Source organism: Phyllostomus hastatus, unplaced genomic scaffold (genome assembly GCF_019186645.2).
Source record: "Phyllostomus hastatus isolate PE091 unplaced genomic scaffold, TTU_PhHast_1.1 phas_contig_196, whole genome shotgun sequence".
Taxonomy (NCBI): Eukaryota; Metazoa; Chordata; class Mammalia; order Chiroptera; family Phyllostomidae; genus Phyllostomus; species Phyllostomus hastatus.
Window position 1 is genome coordinate 21,854,828 of NW_025333709.1, and position 23,582 is coordinate 21,878,409.

Sequence of the window (23,582 nt, forward strand, 5' to 3'; positions counted from 1 at the left end):
TGACACTGAGGGTTCCCATGGGAATCAGGCCTGAAATGTTCACTTTATCCTTTGAAGCTTGCTCTGCCTAGTGATAAGCCCTGTGGCTATAAACCGGATGTTTAAGTTCAAGGCATAAGGAGTAAACTCCTTATCTCTTGAATCGCATCTTAACGAACTTCTGGCATCAGCATGACCAACAGACTCTGACCTATGACAAATCTCTGTGTTCCTTCAATTGTTATCTATAGATAATACCTTTCTTGTATAACTATAGCCTTTTGACATTGATTGATGAGCTGTGTATGCATGCTATATACACCTACATATACCATTCCCAATAAAAGCCATCTGGGAGAAGGGCTCGGGACATTCCCCACTAGAGGTAATTGCCACCTCCTTTCCCACTGGAACAAAATTGTGTTTGGGATGATTAATTTCTCATCCGCAGTGGTTGGGAGAGCTCCGAGGGATGGAGTCCTCCTACAGGTAACAAGAGTAGAGATAGGATATTAGGAGACACTTCATAAAAAACAAACAAACAGAGATTGAGGGGATCAATGAAAACTTACTTGGGGGAGGCAATTTGTGAGCTAAGGATTAAATGGAGAGTAAGGGTTTAGGAACTGGGGTTCTAATGAGGTATGATATTTCAAGGGAATGCTGATAAGATACAGCCAAGTTGGGCAGGACAGATCAAGGTTTTCAAGATTGCTAAGACACAAGATGTGGGGCAGAATGGGGAGAGAAGTGAAGCTAGAAAAAACATCAATAGCCAAGGCCAAGCCTTGGCCAAGAGTCCAAGGAGGGAAGGGTATCAGGGTTCTGTGAACCTCCTGAGTCATGTGGAAGACGTTTTTCATTTATATGTGTTCTTCTTTCCCTAGGCAGCTCATGGTTTTTATCAAAGCCTCAAAATGATAACTAAATGATCAATATGTTTATAAAGTGTTTTCAAAACTATTAGCCATCAGAGAAATGCAAATCAAAACTGTGAAGAGATACAACTATACTTTATTACCTGTGTGAATTTTGACTTGTTTTTAAGAAAATATATTGTATTTTATATATAAAGGTTATATGAGAGTCTCTGTTAGCTATAGTAAGAAATAAAGCAAAATTAACTTTGTCATAGTTCACACTTAGTCTTCCAAACGGAAATCATCTCTGGATCTTGAACCTTATTATATTTAATGTTCAATTGGATATTGGTTCAAGCCAACACTCATACCAGAAAGTTATTAAGCAGACCAACATATGGGATTTTGTTTATGGATTCTTAAAAATAAATATTAGATGATGACAACTGAAATTTCTGGAAACAGGATGATTTATATGTTTGGAAGGAATGAACTCTGAATACCAAATATAATTACTGTATCTTCCATGCATTGGCATCTGAGATACATAGTAGAGAAAAATATCTTTGTGTTTCTGCATAGTTAAATTTTTTTAACTGAAACATTGGATCCTGCACTAAAATCAAGCCTTGGAAAATAATTTGCAATATAGATAGTTCAAGTTCAAAAGATAATTACTAATTCTGGAACTATGTGTTTACATTTCAAGGGATGATGAGGTCTAGAAGTTTGAAGAAATCCCTGAGTTGCAAAGTTAAAAGTATTGGGATTATCTGGTCCTTTGAGGGATTTATTTATTTATATTCTAAAGGTTAAAATGAGAATGCAGGAGTCTTTCCATGCTTCCCTGAGGAACAAAGGTTTCTCTCTCTCTCTCTCTCTCTCGCACAAAAGAAGAACTACTTTCTCTCTCTTCTATATAGATATCCAGATTCACTTTTTCAACTTTCCCATATGCACAGAACTTTTGACTTGACTTTATTGCACTTCCCTGGGAGTAAACATTGTAATGTGAGGAACCACATGATTATTATTTGCTTTTAAGTGAATAATGACAACCTGATTCTATCTTGAAAACCTTGTGTGTGCATTCTGGACAAAATGTATTAGTATGAAAAGGTAAATGAGATATAATTCTAGATATATACATTTTCTCATGACTCCATAAATGTAGACATTTCCCATGGAAGAAACGCTATGTGTAGGCAAAGCAGAGGGAAAGCATTAAATCGATTGTTAATTCTTATACAATTTATAATATCAGTATTTGGACAACATCACTTCCTTTTCCATGTCACCACAGCATTCTCCATTACAATATTTATCACATCTGGTAGTTACTTATGCAGTATAATGATATTTTGATATATTAATATATGTATTGCTCTGCTAACTCATTTTGACCCCATGTCTTTTCTTCATTAAACTAAACTATTACATCTGTGTCCTCAATGTCAAGTAAGAAAGCTGAGAGAAACAAACAAAGGAGGTTAAATTTCGAAGAGGGGCATTTTAAAAATCCTGGCATGGAATATCAAAATCTCAGGCCATGAGGGTCTAAGACCATAAAGTCTGAAACCGCAGACAGCAGACCTGAGACTACTTAGGAGAGAGCACTTTCCCCACCCTTCTTTCCTTTATCTGTGCAATCAAAGAGTATTCCCTCTGCACTGAAAATGAGAGCTCATGGAGAAGCTAGACCTTAATATTTTCTCTGTTATTGGAGGCTTCTTCAGTGGCATAGATTGGGGGTAATGGGACACTGGATACGGTAAGAGCTTGACAAAAGAGAAGGCTTGTACTTTGCTTCCCTGGGTGGATCTGAGAAGGCAGCTAGCCTCTCAGCAGATTTTTTTAAATTTTATTTTAATCATTGTTCAAGTACAGTTTTCTGTCCTTTACTCCCATCCCAGCCCACCCATCCATCCCTCCCCACCTCCCTCTCATTTCCACCACCCCCCTAGATTTTATCCATGTGCCCTTTATATTTGTTCCTATAAACACTGCCCCTCTCAGCAGATTTATTAGGAATGTGTAGTCAAGCATGGTGTCCTGGCAGACTTATCAGGTAGGTTCATAGAGTATCTGCCCATTCTGGGGCAGTCACGGGAGCACGCTGTACTCAGTGTCTGAGAGTGAAGAGCATCTTGAACAAACAGACATGGGACCAAGAGGCCTTAAAGGAGGGTCAAGAGGGAAGCCTTAATAATCTGCCTCCACCCATCACCGAGACAAGGTGGGATAGAATGTCTCACTAGGTGACAGTGTGGAGAGGGGACAACCAAAGATTCATTATGTGAAAGCATCTCTCATCTTTTCACTGCTAACTTAAATATAATTCCAGGAAAAGACAAGGGAAAACCATAAGAATTACTCTGAATCAGCCAAAATTAACAGAATTAACTAAGATTTAATTTATTTACATGGTAAAATAAGGTCTCAAGGAAGAAAGTAATCAGGATAACAGGAAAATTAGTAAAAGCTATTTATTATTATTATTTAATAATAATAAATATATTATTTATTTAATAATAATAATTAAATAATAATAATAATTATTATTATACCCCAGGAAGCTTAGCCTGAATTTCAGACCACTGCATTGGCACAATTATATTTTTCCCCATTGGACTATAATCTCCAACTAAGAAAGTCTTATTCATTGGTTATTCTTCTTGCCTTTCCCTCCCTGGAATCTACTTAAAAGAATAAATGAGTGACGAACAGAGATTGAGAACTGAGAAACTGGCTGTTATGACAGGTAGCACATGTTTCTACACAACATCTCTCTTCTGTCATAATATTTTACATAACTTAGTTTTTGATTTGTCTTCACATTTCTCAAAATATGTAGTGTTAACCTGGCACTTTGTCATGCCATTTTTGCTTAAAATTCTTAATGATAATAATACCACAAGTTGCTCTCCAATTTAAAACAAAACCTTCTCTTCGGGAAATATTTCTATAGTCAACATTGTTCAGTTCCCTTATTCACTGTGGTGAAAATATGAAAATAAACTCAGAAAATTGTGTTTTATGTAATATTTCCTTACTGTTCCAACTTACGTGGGAATCCTGGAACTTTTGAGAAGTTTCTTTTGGCTTCCAAATGTCAATTCATTGGTGTATTGAAGGAGCAGATTTTTCCTGTGCCTCCTTAGTAAGTAGCAAGGAGTTGGCAAAGACCACCTTGGATACATTAAATGTAGGATATGTTGTGTGGGTGTGTAGAGGGAGGTGAGGTGTACCCACACGCACCTAAAACAAGATGTAGGGTAACTGGCCTCAGGATTCTTTGGAAACTGGAAGAAAAATAAATGACTTTGGAACAGCAAGCCATTTCACAAATACAAGGTAAACTGCTATATGCAGCACAGGAGTACTTGTAATTTTGTTCAACACATCACTTGCCTCACAGTATTTCTCAATAGACAGAAATTCTCATCACAACTAAGAGAGGAAGCAGAGAAACATAATCAGATGTGAGGAAAATCCTTTTGCTTTTAGAAGGAAAATGAGCATTTCTGACTCATTATAACTAATAGATAAGAGTGCGAATGTCAATGGATTGAAAATCAGTGAAGCCAGAATGGCTTGTTTCCATCGGTACTATTGAATCAATCCAAGTTCATCCTATTCCAACCAGCATCAATGAAAAGTGTCAGAAATGGCTCATCATGAAGGCCAAATTCAAAATCCTCCTCCTCTCAAACCAAATCATGAGGAGGAATTTTTATCCCCTAGAATGGGATTTTAGGGTCTGATTAGGGGATCACACCTTGAAAGGGTTGGCGAGGTGGTCAGGTGGGCATCTGATGTACTCAGACCTCAGCTACAGCAAGCAGAGTCTGTGCTGGAAGAACTCACTCGTGGAATCATACAAAGGTCAAGTTTGTCATTAGAAATGGGCACAGCAGAGGATTCCTGAATGGGGATTATTCTTTTGTATCTAATGAAGGAGAAGAAAGCAATATATGTTATCAGATAGAGATTATTTTTTTAGTGGGCAGTTAGATGATTTTAAGAAACCTAATTTTACTATTGGCCCACCTACCCCTAATCTACTTTCCAGGTTCTAACACCTAAATAGTCCGACTGAAGGTCTTCCTAAACACAATTTACATAATAGATACATTTTTGGTCCTTGAAACATTCCTGGGCTTTCCAAGTATGACTCAATGTCAGTCTTCACACCTGTTCCAGGTATTTGCTGAGGACCCTCGGTCCGCTCTTCTCCAAGTGCCGCTGCCTGCTGCCCGCCCTCTGAATAGTACTTTCTGTTTCCTGGATTTACTGATCTGTTTGGACCCTCTTGGCTTTCTATCACTACTCTTCATGTTTTATACACTCCTTTGGGTTTGTCACTTAATAAATCATTGTTGACAGTCCACTGTGCTCTGGGCACAAAGTCAGGTGCGGTGACCCCATGGACATGGACGTACACTGTCCTGGCCTCAAAAAGGCCTTTCTAGCCAAGCAATAGGGGTGGAATTTGAACATTTGAGTCTTAAACTTTCAGGCCTTCTATGATATTCTGTCTTTCTCTGTGTTCCTTTTGCCTGTTAAGGTACTTCCTGTTATCTGCCCCAACTTCACATGCCAGGTATGCTAGGAAATCTTTTTAGAAGAGTTCTGCATTGGAAGACTTCTCTCTCCTGTGACCACTCTAATAGCATTTGTCATATACATAGTGTATAGTAGTTTGAGGCTACATCTTATTTCCTATAATAGAAAGTGACCTATTGGGAAACAAAGATAAGCTCTCGATGTCTTTTCTTTCATCCATAATGCTTAGCAGGGTACATAATATCAGCACTATCAGTACTTACTATTCAGTGCAGTTGAATAGACAAAGTTTGTGGTTATGACTAATTAGTTTGTCCACCTTTTTACAAACAAATTTAATTTCCTCTGCTGTAGTGTTCACTCTAGCTGCAGCTGTAGGAGAGATACAGTTGTACGTGAAATCCAGTTGAGAAAGTGAATTGTGGGACATAAACTTGGAGGGTAGTCAGGTTTAGAGGCTATGTGGTGTGGTGTCAAGGTCACTGAAATGGTTGCCAGGGACTTGGATTGAAACAGTGCTTCTGCTGATAATTAGTGGCATGATTTTGACAAACTCCATCTTTCTGAGATGGCTTCAATTTTTTAATTCACACAGTAATCATTTATCGTTTTTTTACATGCCAGGCACTATTCTAGGTACTTAAGTTAAAAGAAGTATAATGCACTGTATCTCTGAACTAAAGGAGCTTAAAAAACAACAAATACATAATTATGTGCATTCACATCACCATAAAGTGAGTCGCAAGCATCTACAGTGGTTTGTGTGAAGTAGAATGGCAATAGGGGGAAGAGGGTGGTGGCTTTGCCTACAGGTGGTGGGGGCTTTACATAGAGGACATGCACAAGTTCTGGACATTTTCTTGAAGAGCAAAAGGTGCAGTGGTAGTACCTAATGCCATGGGAGCAGCATGTATAGATCCAGAATGGTAAGAAACTGAATGAGCAGATCAGTGACTGCATGTTCTTCAGAACTGTGTGAACCATAGATATGATGGGAGAGGATCCAAGATGGGTCACAGGAGCCCAGTGAAGGAAACTTTGTGTCTTGCTAAGAAGTGTGGAGATATTCTTGCATATCATTGGATTTCCAATCATGCTTTTTGGAGTAAGTACTAACATTTTTTAGAGGACCTCCAGGACCACTGATAATACAGGGATGGGAGGAAGAGGAAGGGCAGGGCTGGAAGTTAAGTTGGTCTTTTACTTCAACCATTTTAGCTCTTCTTTATATCTGTTTTTATTTCTGGGTTCTGCAGAAGATTGTGCCTGAGAATCAATCACTTTTCTAAAAATTAAAAGGATGACAAAGCTCTGCAATACAATATGGAGCACAATGGATGGAGCCTAAGGTTGGGTGAGATTGGATGTGTCCTACAGAAGGAGCCTTAGGGTAGCATGAAACTCTGCAGCAGAAGACTTGAGCCTGCAGAGACTTGGGCAGGCAGGCTGCTCCACGGCTGTTCCAGGCCCCTGGGAGAGAGATGAGGAGGGCCAGAGATAAAGTAGTCCCAGGGGCGGTGGCTGGAAAGGGAATAGTGGATTATACAGAAACTGAAGTGGTAGTAAAATGGAGTTGGACTGGGTAATCACTACTTTTTAACATGGTGATAGACTCTTCTCAGACTCACTGCTGCTTCCAGCATTTGTTCTTCCTCTGCTCAGCCATATTCACACACCATTAATTTCTCTCTACTGCTGACAATGCCCTCTTCTCAGCAGTGTGGCTGTGCAATTGTTACTAAATATATACATCTGAAATGTGGTTCATAGAGAGGTGGGGAGTCCGGCTGATTTTTATTCACCAGCCTATATCATAGATCTGTTCACTAAAGAACTCCAGTTCTCACAACATTGATATCAAAGAAGTTGACAGGTGTCTTCCTTGAAAAACCCACATTAACACTGGTTTCTGTGACTATAACTCAATCTCCAGCCTGCAGATATAAAACAATCATTTAATTGACTAACAGAGATCTTTCTGGGGTCTCAAAGTCTCTATTTGATATTTTTCTACTTTTCAGCCTGTGTGAATAATGTATATATTTTTTGCTGATACATTTGAACCATAGTTTGAAGACTATTTTCATAAAATTATTCAAAACATGAAATTATTTCTTTAGGATTTGCTTCTCTCCTAAAAAAGAAAAAAACCTGCTAAAAATTCTGATTAAGTGGATTACAGGGGAGCTATATTCTGTCTCATTTATTACTATTCATAAAATATTTGAGGTTATAATGAGGGATATTACATTTAGACATTTCAGTTAAATATTCTTGGTTATGAACATGAATACAACTTGATTGGGTGTAGAATTCTTAGACCACAAATGTTTTCCTCCAGTGCTCTTCAGACTGCGATGCCTTTTCTTCTTGAATTCAGCATTGATGAAAAGTGTGCAATCAACTAGATTATTGCATCTCTTTCATCTACCTGGATGCAGTGTTTTTTTCCTTATAACTCTCAGTAACAATAAAAGATGGAAAGGTAGGATAGGTCTCCATGCTAGTCTGTTTCATTTGCCTTGTGCATGCTGAGGAGTTTTGGTGTCTAGACTAGTGTATTTTGGCTTTAATAATAATTTCTGTTTAACTTGTTCTGGTTTTCTCTTTGGGCATGGCCATGATCCATACAAAGTATTATTGTATTGCCCTTCACAAGTTAGTTTTTCTTTAGTAAACTGAAGGTGTGTGGTCACCCCATGTGGAACAATTCTATTGGCACCACAGTTCCTTAAGCGTTTGCTCACTTTGTGTCCCCGTGTCACATTTTGGTAAAGTTCATCATATTTCAAATATTTCCATTACCATTATATTTGTATGGTGATGTGTGATCAGTGATCTTTGGTGTTACTGTTATGATTGTTTGGGGACACCACAAGCCATGGCCATGTAAGACAGCAAACTTAGTCAATAATTGTGTGTTCTGGCTCCACCGACTAACTGCTTCCTCTCCTCAGGCCTCTCTATCTCCCGAGACACAGAATGCTGAAATTAGTTTAATTAATAACCCTGAAAAGGCTTTTAAGTGAAAGGGAGAGTCACAGATCTCTCACTTTAAATCAAGAGTGGGAAATGATTAAACTTAGTGACAAAGACATGTCAATAGCTGAGAGAGGCTGAAAGCTAGGTCTCTTAAGCCAAACAGTTAACCTAATTGTGATGCAAAGGAAAAGTTCTTGAGGGAAATTAAAAGGGCTACTCCAGTGAACAAACACACCAATGATAAGAAAATATCATTACTGCTGATAGAGAAAGTTTTAGTGGACTGAATAAAAGATAAAACCAGCCACTACATTCCTTTATGCTAAAGGCTAACCCAGAGGAAGGTCTTGACTCTCTTCAATTCTATGTAGGCTGAGAGAAGTGAGGAAGCTGCAGAAGAAAAGTTTGAAGTTAGCAGAGGTTGGTTCATGAGGTTTAAGGAAAGAAGCTGTCTCCATAACAAAAGTGCCAGATGAAGCAGCAAGTGCTGATTGTAGAAGCTGCTGCAAGTTATCCAGAAGCTCTAGCTAAGATAATTAAGGAAGGTGGTTACAGTAAACAACAGATTTTCAGTGTAATGAAACAGTCCTATACTGGAAGATGCTATTTAGGACTTTCATAGCTAGAGAGAAAAAAGTCAGGGCCTCGCTTCAACGCTTCAAAGGACAGGCTGACTCTCCTGTTAGGGACTAAAGCAGCTGGTGACTTTAAGTTGAAGCCAGTGCTCATTTACCATTCTGAAAGTCCTAGGGCCTTGAGAGGTATACTATATCTACTCTTCCTCTGCTCCCTAAATAGAGCAACATTGTCTTCATGACAGCACAACTATTTACAACATGGTTTACTGAATACTTTGAGCCCACTTTTAGATCTACTGCTCAGAAAAAAAGATTTCTTTCAAAACATTACTTTTTTTAAATTTTATTTTAATTGTTGTTCAAGTACAATTTCCTATCTTTTCCTCCCATCTCAGCCCACCCATCTAGCCCTCCCCACCTCCCTCCCATTTCCACCCACCCTTAGTTTTTGTCCATGTGTCCTTTATACTTGTTCCTATAAACCCTTCCTCTTTTCCCCTGAAATTCCCCTGAAATTCCCTCCCCTCTCCCCTCTGGACACTGTCAGCCAAAACATTACTTCTCATGGCAATGAACATGGTCAGTCTAGAGCTCTGATGAATTAATGTTGTTTTCATGCCTGCTAACACACTAAACATTCTGCAGGCCATGAATCAAGGACTAATTTTTACCTATAAGTCTCATTATTTAAGAAATGCATTTAATAAGACTGTAGCCACCATAGATTGTCATTCATTTAGCGGATGTTAGAACAGTAAATTGAGAACCTTCCAGAGATGGTTCACCATTCTAGATGCCATTAAAAACATTTGTGGTTAATGGTAAGAGGTCAAAATAGGAACATTAACAGAAGTTTGGAAGAAGTTAGTTCCAACCCTCATGGGTGACTGTGAGGGGCCGAAGACTTCAGTGGAGGAAGTAACTGTAGATGCAGTAGAAATAAGAGAAGTAGAATTAGAAGTGAACTTGAAGACGTGACTGACATGCTGCAATGCCTTGATAAAACTGCAATGGATAAAGTGCAGCTTTTTACTGATGAGCAAGGAAAGTGGTTTCTTGAGAGGAAATCTACTCCTGGGGAAGATGCTGTGAAGATTATTGAAAATGACAACAAAGGATTTAGAATATTACATAAACCTAATTGATAAAGCAGTGGCAAAGTCTGAAAGGATTGACTCTTATTTTTTTTAAAAGTTCTACTGTAGGAAAAATGTTATCAAACAGCTTCACATACTACAGAGAAATTCATTGTCAAAGAAGAGTCAATGGATGCAACAAACTTGACTGTTGTCTAATTTTAAGAAATTGCCACAGACACTTTAACCCTCAGCAACCACTTCCCTGATTAGTAAGTAGCCATCAGCACTGGTGCAAGAACTTCCATCAGCAAAAAAGATTATGACTCACTGAAGGCTTAGATGATGGCCAGCATTTTTTTAGCAATAAAATATTTTTAAAATTAAGTTATATAATTTTTTAAACATAATGTTTTTTGTAAAAATACTTAATAGACTAAAGTTTTCTGTAAATATACCATTTTTTTTGCACTGGGAAACCAAACAATTTGTGTGACTTACTATATTGTGCTGTTCTTTTTATTGCAGTGGCCTGCAACTGAACCCACAGTGTCTCTGAAGACATGCCTGTATTTCTTTTCTCCACTGCTCTCATATTCTTACAGCTCTCTTCTGTATTTCTATATCCACATGACGCTTCTTAACCTACTTTGTTCATCATGGAATTAGATTTCTAGTGCACTTGCCTCCACTTGCTGATTTTACTTCTTGATATTTCATTTTTACTTATTTTCTTTTTCTTAATATTTTCTCCTTTCCCATCTTTACTTCCACATCTCCTAATCTTTTATTCTGTTAGTTTGGATTCATGTTCACATTAAGTGTTTTCTAAAATTTCCTTTGCATTTTTATAATATATGTATTTTAAAACAAGGTCTTTCTCTTTGCACATTTAAAGCCATGCTCCCCCTTTGGATACTTGCAATCCATTATGTTTTGTTCATTTAAAAATTCTTACATAGGAAAGCCTATTCTTGTGTAGTGTTTGGAAATAGAATGCACAGAATATCTCAGACATTTGAAGTATCCACCTATTTTAAGCAGAATCCATTCATCCACCTTTCATCTTTGAAAACTGTGTCTGCATAGATGCACATTTCAGAGGCTAACTTCTAGTGTAGACCCATTTCCTCTATTGTCAGGATCCAGATTATACCATAAAATTAAACAAAGACTGTTCATCCTGTTCATAAAAGTGCAATGTTATATTAAACTAATTAAAGTAAATCATATTAAAGTAAATGATGAGTGTTATGTGGAAGTTACAAGTTACTAATTGTTTGTTGCTGGATCAGTTAATTAACCTTCATAAACCATGGTTTTCTTTTCTCAAAAGTTGGGATAATAATCCTTATCCTGGGGGCCAGTTGAGCTAATTGGATGAGATCATATTTGTAAAGCATTTATCACAGAATCTGGTACAGAATGTGCATTAAACAATCATTAGTTTTTTATTACACATGTTATTAATATTTTATAATATTTAGTTCTGTAACTTACAAACAGGTCTTAGATCTCAATGTAAATCCCCTCTTGAATTTTATAATTATAAAGATATCTACATTAAATCTACTTAGATAGAACTATAATGAACATTCTTACTACATCCATTTCATATGAGAAATCAATACTGATGGGACTAACAGCATATGCAAGAGGTATTTCTGCAGTAAGCCCAGAGAGCACAATAGCATATTAAAATACATGATGTCATTCAGAAGAATTCAATAGTATATTTTAATATATTAGTTCAAGACAATAATTTCCCTCATAACCTAAAAATAGGAGAAAGTGTGCCTATATCCATTTTCACTAAAATGTCTACTACATAGGAGATCAGGTCTGATGCATATTTTATATTCAGAGTGACACATAATAGTGTTTTCAAGTCCCATTAGTTGTTAGGTTATAAGTCATATCTGCATTTATTCTGCAGAGAGTGAAATGAGGTTTTAACGACATATTGAATTGTATTGTAAATCTTCCAATGAAATCACAGTTAATTTATAATATTGGTTGATTTAGCAATTTGAAGGAATATGTTTGTGTATCACTCCAATTTTATGGGGTAAGTCTGCACATAAATTTAAACTTCGGTGACTTTCCTTGAGACTTAATAGCCTGCTTGGCTGGAAAGGATTCTTATAGAATACACAGTGAGAGCTACTGCCCTAGTTTCTCATGACCATGGGAAGAGTACAATTCTGGTCCAATTTCATGACACTCTATGACACACTCATGTGGGAAGTAAGGCTTATAATCTATTTCAACTTTATTCACTTGTGATTCCAACTCATCTGATACATGTAAGCAAAACTGGTAGGATCTGTTTGTCATTTAAAAAGTCACACTCAAATATGGAAAATAAATAAAAGAACTGCTTTGATGATCACTGGGCAGATGATTTCAGAATTGTGTCCCCATGTCTCACCTGGAAAGTCCTGACAGTGCCAGTTGGAGCAATTTGAATACACACTTATGGGTTTCTTCATTAAACATGGGCCAGAGAAAATCACTTATGGTTAATTCTAACCTACAATTCTATTTTTCTGGAGTAATTTCAGCTAGTATTTACCTATATCTAATATAGGAAATATAATTTACTTACTCTATAATAACATAAATCCTCATGTATTATTTTCTTTTTATTTAAAATCAGAAGATTATATGTCATTGCTAGACATGGAACTATATTGGTCTCATTATTTATTTATTTAAGCAGTTCCTAAGATTTTTAAAATCTACTTGTGAGGAGTCAATTTCTCCTTATAAGCAATTTATACTAGTTTAGTTTATTAAGTAACTTCCACACTGAAAAACCCATTAAACTGTTGGGTAGCTATTCAGCTTTCACTTCCAAATGTTCTTTGTAGCATGTAAAATTAAAGAGAAGGTACATTTTACTTGAGACTTGTCAGATTTCACCCCAGGACTGAAGTGCAGGTGTCCAGATTGCAACCCATCACCTACAAAGAGCACCAATCATATTGCAAACCATGGACCAACAAAAGAGCAGCCCAACAGCCTCACTTTGTGGTTTCAAATTTAATGGCTTATTAAGAAAATAGGGAGCTCTGTCCAATGCTTATCTCCATAGGATTTGAAATGCATATGGGTTCCCTTTTGATTTAAGTATGTCGTGTGCCACTCAAACGTCCTTTAGCATAGCTCCAGAATATGCTAGTAACTCTTTTAAAAAGGCAACTAAATTTAGAGTGCAATCTTAGTTGAATCTCTTATGATAGGAATTCCTTAGGCCAATTGAATGCCAATGTTCAATGGAGAGATAGACATCCTTTCAGCTGCAGGGTATCAGAAGAGGGGTGGAGGAGGACCTCAGAATCAATGGAACAAGGAACAGTGGTTCTGAGGGTACCAGTAGTGATGATGCTGCCAACAATGAAGTCGTGTAGCAGCCCTAGGTACCTAGAAGAAGCATGTTAAAAAAAATCACAGCAAAGGAAAGAGTATAAATTCGTATTCCATGTAATAAAACTAGGTAGGAGCTAAAAGTCAAAAACTGAGACTGTCACTCACATCCTTAATTGCCTTCAAATTATGAGTATTAATCTGAGGAAAAAAGAATTACACTATGTGGATCTATATTTAACACACAGATATGCTTCTCTACATACCATTATCATCGCAATATTTTTCAGAGAAAATAGGTTGTACTGGTTAGGCAACATTTAAAGTCAACTTATGCTTCTGAAAAGATGGAACAAATATACTTCTTCCTATTCTTTCTAAGTACAACCCTAAACACTGGGTATTATATATATAACAAACATAAGGCTCTGAAATGTGCAGAGGAAAAAAGCAGAACAGCTAAGGACTATAAGACCCAAACAACATGGTGTGAGTTCCCTGGTGGTTTGCTTTGTGCTTCAAAGTCTCTAGACTTGGAGCTGGAAATGTGGAAACTTCATCGGGTACAGACAGAAATAGCACCAAGAAAAGCTTACTCATTTAGCAAAGAGACCAGATAAGGCTCTGCCTAGCAAGACAGGAAAAACATTTTTTAAGATTTTATTTATTTATTTCTAGACAGAGTGGAATGCAGGGATAAAGAGAGGGAGAGAAACATCAATTTAGGAGAGAAACATTGGTTGGTTGTTTCTTGTACACGCCCCAACCAGGGACCGAATCCGCAACCCAACCCTGACTGGGAATCAAACCAGTGACCTTTGGGTTTGTGGGATGATGCCCAACCAACTAAGCCACACTGTTCCGGGTGACAGAAAACTTTTTGACAATAACTGCTTCACTGCAGCCAAATACTACAGAAAAATATGGAGCCACACTCTTACCCATGCCGGCAAAGGTTGAGTAGGAAGCCTAGTCATCTATCTTCATCTCTTTATAACAAAGTGCTCCCAGCTCGATCCTGCTGTGGTGTCAAGGGCCAGTAGGGAGCTATGAATTTTGTATCCACGGGTGGTAATAAGCCTCTTCATCCCCACCATCAGTGAAGATCAGATGGTGAATTTGTTACAGTAACATGACACTCCTGTCCTTCCTTGCTGGTCTGTATCAGAGGGCCAGGGGAATCAGGACCCTAACCACTGCCCAGCAGTAATAAGACCACATCCTTTCTAGAGTCAGTGCAGGCCACCTGTGGAGCACTAAAGCTGTCCTGACTCACTAGTCAGTGGGTACCAGGCCCCATTTGGAGCAGTAACTCCCACTCCTGCCTACAAGTAACTAGGCAACCCTCTCCTTCTCAGATGTTAACGGGGAATGAGTGGGAAACTTCCGCCAAATCTGGCAGTAACAGGTATTGTGTCCCCTCTACCCTTGCCACTGGTGTTAAAGGAAGCCTGCTAAAACACTAGGCTTAAATAAGGTCCAGAGTCTTACACTACATGAAACAAATATCCAGGTTTCACAGACAATCTCATCCTACCAAGAAGCAGGAAAATTTCAATTTGAATGAGGAAAGATAACCCACAGGCTATAATACTAAGATGACAGAGGTGTTAGAATTATCTGGAAAAAAAGTTAGAACACTTGTAGAAATCCTTAATTGAGCAATTACAAAATGCTTGAAGCAAATGAAAAGAATCGAAAGCCTCAGCAAAGAGAGAAAAGCCAAAGGAAGAATCAAATTGACATTTTGGAAATAAAAATTTACAATAGTAGAATAAGATCCAGTAGATAGTATCAACAATAGAATGGAGGGGACAGAGAAAAGAATCAGTTACTCAGAAAATAGGCTAATAGAAATTACCCAATCTAACACTTGTGTTATTAGATGTCTGGACGGAGAGGACAAGAAGGCTGAAAATTATTTGAAGAAATGATGGCTGGAATCACTCCCAATTCAGCAAGAGACTTAAGCCTTCTCATACAAGAGGCTGGGCAAACACCAAAGAGGACAACACAAAGAAATACATGCCAAGACATGTATCACTGTCAAATTTGAAAAATTAAAGACAAAGAACATACCTTAGAAGCAAAAAGAGGGGGGAAATCTTACTTATAGGAAATTCAATGAGAATGCAAGTAGATTTCTCTTGAGAAAGCATGGAGGCCAGAAGGATGTGGCACATGTTAAAAGCAGAGAACTTTCAAACCAGAATTCTGTGGTCAAGGAAAGTGTTCTTCAGGAATGAACAGAAATTAAGACATTCTCAAATGCAGAGAGACTAAGAAAACTTGTCACCAGCAGAACTATTCCAAAACAATGGCTAAAGAAAGTTTTCTAAACAGAGAAGGCATGATAAAAGAAGAATCTGGAGATTACATGAAGTAAGAAAGAACTGGATAAAAGCAACGTATCTGTAGGTGTAAAAGAAAATTTAGGAGGAGAAGGAAATTCTAAGTTATGTTTAATGCTTGCAGCAAAAAAAAAAAAAAAAATTAACACTCTCTTTAGAACAGCATGTGGTTCTAAACAAATGAAGAAAGAAATTTAAGACAATTATAAATGGAAGAGAATAAACAGCCCTAAAGGAAAATACAGTTTCTACATTTCATTCAAAGTGATAAAAATTTAACACCCATAGACGGGGATAAATTGTGCACATGTAATGTAATACTTAGAGCAATCACTAAAGAAATAATAAAAAAAATACACTCAAAAATAGGAAAAAGGACTCATGGACATGGACAATGGTGTGGTGATTGCTGGGGAGAGTGGGTGTAAAGGAGCTAATGATAATGGGAAAAATATAATAAAGATTAAAAAATACTCTAGACAAAATCAACAGTTAATTCTAAAAATTTTTATAATATCCACAGGAAGGCAGGAACAGAAAACAGAAAAGTCAAAAGCAGAGAGAACAGACGACAAAATACATTGGCAGATTTAAATTCTAACATAATAATTAGATATAAATAGTCTAAACACATCAATTAAAAGACAAAGATTGACAGAGTGGATCAAAAACATGACCCAAATAGATGCTATCTAGAAAAGACTTGCTTTAAATACAACAGCATAGGGGGTTTAAAAGTAAAAGGAGAGGGAAAAAAGTATCCTATTCAAACATCGGTCAAAAGAAAGCAGCAGTATCTATATTAATATCAAATAAACTAGGTTTTCCAGCACATAAAGTTACCAGAGATAAAACCCTGCATAATGATTACAGGCTCACTCCGCCGAGAAGCACAGTCATCTTACATATAGAGAACCAAACAATAGCGCTGCCACATGTGTGAAGCAAAAACAGATAGAACTGCAAGGAGTAGTCAAATCTACAAACAAAGTAGTATTATTTCAACATCTGCCCCTCAACAATCATGGAAATATATAGGAAATGAACAATTATATATAAGAACTTAACACCATCATATAATAGACATATGTAGACATTATAATAATAAGAGCAGAATACACATTTTTTGAGAACTCATGAAACATATACAAAGATAGAACATATCTGAGACCATTTTCTTTTCTTTTTAATTATTTTATTGTTGTTCAAGTATAGTTGTCTGCATTTACCCCCTATTACTTCCCCCACTCTGGTCATTTTTTTTTAAATCAAAAAATTTAAAAGGATTTAAATCATTCAGAATATGTTCTCTGTCTACAATGAACTCAAATTATATAGCCATAACCAAAAAGGTACAGTGAGAAAAATCTGCAAACACTTGGAAACTAAACACTTCTAAACCATCCATCTGTGAAGAAGGATGTCTTAAGGGAAATCACAAAATACATCAAACTGAACGAAAGATAAAAGTTCAACACATCAACATCTGTGGGATGCTACTAATGTTGAAAAATTTGTAGCAGTAAATGCCTGCAGTGTAACAGAATAGACAACTCAGATAGAGACCCACTCAAACACAGCTGACCAAATATTTGATGCATATACAGATAAAATTTAATGGAGGAAGAATAGCTTTTTGAAAAATAGGGCTAGAACCATTGCTTATCCATAGGTGATGCGGACACTGGCAAGCAGTGTCCATGGCATTGTGGCTGAGATGAGACAAACCCACATGGACTACCAAGTCCTGTGGAGGAAAGGGGAAGGCACCCTTGCCTTGACAAGCTTTTATTGTCTTAATTTGCAAGGAATACAGGGCATTTACATAAAGCTCATCAATCATTGTCAGGCAGTAATGATCAAAAATAGATAACATTCAAAGAACTCTGAGGGCTTATTGTGAGTCAGGGTCAGATAGCTAAAGGGCCATAAAACTTTGGGGAAATAACTCACTTCATGCTTGGACCCTTATCATTTAAACTGAGGGTTTTAGCAAAGCAGGTTTCACAGGATTTTATGCATTCTTTCTTAGGCCTGATTGCCCGGGGGAACCTGCCCTTTCCAGCACAGAGCCACACCCACCTCCAGCATTGTTTCAGGCTGAGGTTGAGCAGGGAAAGTAAGGCAGCCAAGAGATAAGGAGACTTCTTGCAGACAGAATGAGGACTTAGGCTATGTTTAAACCAAGGGGCAAAGGCCCATCACCCCCTTTCTCCATAGCCCCCCAAGTCCTTCCCTGAGGGACCCCTTGTCACCATGCTTGTCTTAGGTCATCCCTCCCTTGAGGAATCTTACCCATCATTGGCTAACTGATCATACACTGGGGGCCAGGCAGGGTGAAGTAAAGTGGGCAGAGGTGGTGCTCCTGCCAGGGAGATAAGCTTTGTCTCCTTAGTGGTTTAGGGTCTCAAGGTCTCTCACTCAGCCTTAGCCAGGGCGGGATACAGGTCCTGAAACCAGGAAGGGTGGTTCCCAACATATAGGTAAGAGCTGAACCTTGACTTCAACCTCATATTTACACAAAAATTGACATGGATCATAAACTTAACTTTCATAAAGTTATCAGACTTTTAGAAGATAACACATAAGAAAATTTTCAGGGTCTATTGCCATGAAAACAGTTCTTAGACTTGACATGGAAAGTATAATAATCCATGAAAAGGAAATTCATAAACTTTTGAAAAATCAGTTGGGTGCAATTGTGTGGGTCTCTTTCTGGGTTTGCTATTCTGTGTCATTGATCTGTGTCTCGGTGTCTCCGACAATGCCGCACAGTCTTGTTCAATTAGCTGTATAATAAGTCTTGAAATTGGGTAGTCTTCTTCCTCCCAATTCATTCTTTTTTTTTTTCAAAAAAATATATTGCTCTGTGAAAGACCCTGTTAAGAGACTGAAAATACAAGCTAGAGACTGAGAGATCATATTTACAAAGGACTAATATCTAGAATATACAATTTTCTAATCTCATCAGTAAAAGTCAAATAATCTAGTTAGAAAGTGAACATAAGACATGACAAGATATATTCTTAAAGAGAATATATAGATGATAAATAAGGACATGAAAAGATGTTCACACCATCAGCCACTAGGGACAGGAAAACTTGAATTCTCACTACACACCTATCGGAATGGCTGAAGTAAAAAATAATGACGGAACCAAATGCTGGTAAGGGTGTGTAGAAATTGAATTACACTGTTAGTGGGAATGTAAATGTACATTCTCTAGAAAACATTTGGAAATTTATTTTATTCTATTTTTATTATTGTCACTATTACAGGTGTTCCCATTTTCCTGCCCTCTGCTCACCTTCACCCAGCCCCCCACCATTCCCCTGGTCATCACCACAGTGTTGTATCTATGTCTATGTATCTATGTTACCTAAGTATCTATGTCTCTAAGTATCTATGACTGATTCCTCCCAATTCATTCTTTTTTTCCCCCAAAAAATATATTGCTCTGTGAAAGACCCTGTTAAGAGAATGAAAATACAAGCTAGAGACTGAGAGATCATATTTACAAAGGATCTTAGATACATTTACAATGTATCTAAGTATCTATGTATCTAAGTATCTATGTCTCTCTTTCTATTTTGCTTGTCAGTTTATTTTTGTTAATTCCATTCCACATAAGTAAGATCATATGGTATTTGTCTTCCTCTGACTGGCTTATTTCACTTAGAATAAAAATTTCCATGTCCATTCACACTGTTGCAAAAGGTAAAAGTTCCTTCTTTTGTGGCTGCATAGTATTCCATTGCATAAATGTACCACAGATTTTTTATCCATTTACCTCTTTTTAGTAAACTAAACATACAACTACCATGTGGCTTAACAATTACAGTCTTGGGCATTTATCCCAGAGAATTTAAGACTTATGTTCACACAAAAACCTTTACCTAAATGTTCACTGCAGTTTTCTTTGTAATAGTCCAAATTGGAGGCAATGCAGATATCCTTCAGCAGGTGAAAGTTTTAACAAACTGTGGTACATCCACATGTGGTACTATTTGGCAAAAAACAAGGAACAACAGCAACAACCCGATTAACATGTATAACAATATGGATGAATCTCCAGATACTTATTCTGAGTGAAAAGAACCAATCCCAAACAAGTTACATCATGTATGATGTATGATTCCATTTATATAAAGTTCTTAAAATGACAAAACTATAAATGGAAACAGTTACTGATTCCCACTTGGTTAAAGATGGGGACGGGATATAAGAGGCTGTGGCTATAAACAGGCAAGATGGATGAAACCTGTGGTTATGGGATCGTTCTGCGTTTGACAACATCAATGTCAATGTCAATACCCTAGTTGTGATGTCGTACTGTGGTTTTATAAGACCTTACCATTTGGTACTAGCAACGTGTACACAATATCTTTGCATTATTTCTTACAACTTTATGTGAATCTACAATCATTTCGAAAACTAATTTAAAAAAGCTTAGCAGTCACCAGTTACATGCCATAAATATATTACATGCATAATTTGTTGCTGATTTAAGAAAATACTTTTGAAATTAAAAAAATGCAACACAGTTTAGAAAACTTTATATCTCTTTCATATATTAGATGCTTTAAAGTAAGTTTGTGAAAATATTCCTCCTCCTTCCCACCCACCAAAAAATGTGATGATAGACTGAGAACAGACTGCAGATAACAATCCAATTTCCATTCTTTTGTCTTATATATACAATTTAAAACTAAAATATTGCCAAACAACTTAAGCTGATCTGGTCTTCAAAGCTCCTATGCTATTTTTAGTAGGTAATGACAAGCCCCCAAAATGTCTGAAAAAAGGATTAGCTTCTCCCTCAAAACCTTATTACCAGGTATAACACAAGCAAGTGTCAGAGAAACTCCAGGTAAAAACATTGTTTTAAGGATTCCATGTTATATGACATAACATAATATAAAATTAATGATCTTAATACAATGATCTTAATATATGATGTACATAAAGTATATTATTATACATAATAAATAAAATAATATAACACCCCAGTGTTACATATACATAAAATACTATTTGGCGAGTACTGCAAATATTGCCCAGGCCGGCCAAAGGCCGATGTTTGTTCTTAATCTGGAGGTCAGGATGGAGTTCTAGCGGTTCTCAGCGATCTCCAGGCATTCGTGACAAAACAACAGGAGGCCACAACCCTTTACTTGCCTTTCCAGAATCCTAAACATTCTGAAAACTAAAAAGATATTTGGAATTTACTTCAGAAGTCAAAAAGAGATTTGTAATTCACTTGTAAAACCTCATCTGTCCTTTATTGTTTTGGCAACAGAACCTGATTTGAGCGGGCATGACAATTTACAATCTTCATTTCCCACTGAGGAGGAAGAGCCATCCATTTTGCTACCAAATACTGTTCCTGGGTTTGACTTTGGTGTTGCTGCCCGAGGCCCTTCAACAGGTGCAAGGTAGTTTATGGTGTGTAAACCCTATTATCTCTTCCAAACTTGAGATTTCTAAATTTTGAATGACATCTAGTTTAAGAGGTATTAGAAATGCTATTTGCAGTCCTCTCTAAAATTATTCTGGCTTTGTGTGTATTTCATATAAAAGTCTATTTTAACTGGAATTATTTTAGGACTGTAATAGCCTGGTACATAGTAAAATAAATCTGTTCCCTCATCCACCTGGATGTACCTTACTTTCTCTAGGAAAACATGATTTTTTTCTGATTGCAAACACAGTTATAGAGAAATTCCTTATATAGTATTTCAGAATGTTCTGGCCTCCAGATGAGTATTTGGAAATAATTGAAAGCTTATCCATACTCTATGTTAAGTCGTGTCTGATCAACTGTATTGGTCATTTTTGCGAGAGGTATTTTGAGTCTACTGTGAGCCCAGCACTACACAAGGACTGGAGAAAAAAGAAGTTCCTGATCCTGTTCTGGGTGCCTTAATTTATACTTCCTACTCTATGGAGTAAGCAGTAAACACAGGGCCCTTGAAAAAACATCCTGGAAGAGAAGGAAGAATTCAGGTGATAGGTGAATCTGTGCAGCAGCCTGTGTCCATATAAAAGTAGGACAGTTCTTGGTCACCCAAGATCTGAACCTTCTCTACATCCTCTTATTAAAATAGAGGGTGCTTAGCATAAAATAGGTGCCTAATAAGATGTATTGTTTCAATGAAAGACTGGATATATGGGTTCTAATAATGAAAGACCTTGCTTATAAACAGCTATACATAGGCCTCCTTCCTGGAGGGAGAGCAGACTATGAGATGCCAGGAGACAATGGCTTTGAGTTCAGGCCTCCGAGGGAGATTGCAGAAGCCAGAGCAATGCTTTGATACTGTGGAAAAGCAGAAATGACCAGAGGGTGGACGGCTGCAGCTGTCCTGGAGGGAGGAGTGCAGTGCATCAAGGAGCAGCTCTGATCATACATGACATCTCAATGTGCCGTCACTGACTCTGCGATTGTAAGAGGAAAGAATGGCTTTACCTAGGCTCGACCACTAGGAGAGCTTGAATGACCTTTGTTTGGTTTATCTATCTTAGTATCACTGAGGATTCTTGGGCATGTTTGAAAAAAGGACTATGTGGGCCCTGGCTAGCGTAGCTCAGTGGATTGAGCGCGGGCTGGGAATCAAAGTGTCCCAGGTTCGATTCCCAGCCAAGGTACATTCCTGGGTTGCAGGCCATAACCCCCAGCAACCACACATTGATGTTTCTCTCTCTCTATCTCCCTCCCTTCCCTCTCTAAAAATAAATAAATAAAATATTTAAAAAAAAGAAAAAAAAGAAAAAAGGACTATGTGGAATAAAGGGATCTTCTTTTAGTTAAATAGAAATTTAGAATCTATAGAGTTATAGTTAACAACTGGCAGCATTCGTGACATCCCAGAGTTACACTGTAATCTGTAATACACTGACCAACAAGTGTGGGCTTTGAGTCATCTATACATGTATTTTTCTGCCTTTCTTTTATGACACTAATGTTCTATATTTTTATCATTCTAACTCACATTAAATTGTAAATTCTTAATGGTAGGGAGAACATTTTATTTAGCTTTTCATTAAAATTATTCATAGTGATATTTACTCAGAATGGGACTAAATCTATTTTTTGGTAAATAAAAAAGAAAGTCGTAAGTTCTACATTTGCAGTGGTAAAAAAATAAATAATCTTAATCCATTCCTTTGTGTGGGAAAAGACACTGACCTGGTTATGAAATGATCTTTGATAAAGTGCTGGTTTTGTTGCTTATTTGTTTACCAATCAAGTGACCCGTGGCAATTCATTTAATTTCCAGGTCACCTTCAACTGTTCCCTGCATAGGAAAGAAGGAAAACTGGACTAGACATATTTTAAAAATCTCTTACACCATGAACATTTTGTGCTGATATTTTAAAACCAAATGTGAACTATGTATATTTACATACGTGTTTATGAATAGATATATGATACAGATATGAAGTACAGAAAAAAGCTCAACCCAAACCCTGGTATGTCAGTCTAATCAAAGACCAAATTCCCTTTTGTTCATCTCAAGACGGTGTTGCAAGCCAGAGAAAAATGTGTATTTTCATGGTGGCAGGGAAGAATTTTGACTCCATAATTAAGTTCGCCGTGTGGCCTGCCGACTGGACACTGCTGCGTAAGCCTGTCGTCCTTCATTCATTCTGAGACTTCCTTGTTCTGACGCTGGATCTGCTGTGGCTAGATTTATCTCCTCAATTCTAAGTGTACGACTAGGTGTATGAAAACAGGGGAATCCCACATCACACCACATACAGGCTGCAGGGGTTCAGAACACTCCAGCAGCCACTTTGAATGTAACAGAGGGCACTAGG